The 522-nt window shown below is 38.1% G+C and overlaps 1 protein-coding gene across 1 annotated transcript in view; it reads right to left on the bottom strand.

Moving 5' to 3' along the window:
- Positions 1-522, bottom strand: part of LOC131882496 (mediator of RNA polymerase II transcription subunit 1-like) — an 11,126-nt gene that overhangs the window by 10,292 nt on the left and 312 nt on the right. The gene's annotated exons all lie outside the window — the stretch shown is intronic.

Here is a 522-nt window from a genome sequence, read left to right as displayed (position 1 = left end):
CAATTACGATATGATTTTGTTTTAAAAACATTCGAATTCGCCCTCTAATCATTAATCAGTAATGGTTTCCAGACTCAAAATTGGTCCCTAAACCGAGAGCAAATTGAGGCTAAATCATATTTGACTAGTGGGCTCTAACAGTACGTAAAATCTTACACACTCACAAGCCCAAACGCTTTAAACAAAAAAAAACAATTTTTGCAATGCTATAACAAAATAAAATATGCTTCTTTTGTCCAAACTTGCCGTTCAAAAAAAAAAAAAAAGTATGAAACGGCGGCAATTACATCAATGAGCACAAAAATGAGCATGGGTTGCCCAAACATAAAGGGTTCCCACATTCACATTATTTATTGTGTTATACAGTTCCAAAGCCAACTCACCTATTATTGGGGTCCATGTCCTCGCTGATCACATTTCCTTGCGGATTCACTCTCACTAAAGACTTGATGGGCAATAGACACGAGGCCTCACTATTCTCAATGGTGGGCGTGACCACAAAGCCCAAGTCTTTGGTCTCGA

Source organism: Tigriopus californicus, chromosome 6 (genome assembly GCF_007210705.1).
Source record: "Tigriopus californicus strain San Diego chromosome 6, Tcal_SD_v2.1, whole genome shotgun sequence".
In the NCBI taxonomy this organism is placed as follows: domain Eukaryota; kingdom Metazoa; phylum Arthropoda; class Copepoda; order Harpacticoida; family Harpacticidae; genus Tigriopus; species Tigriopus californicus.
Note: the sequence above shows the minus strand (reverse complement) of the source record. Positions and strands in the feature narration are given on the sequence as shown.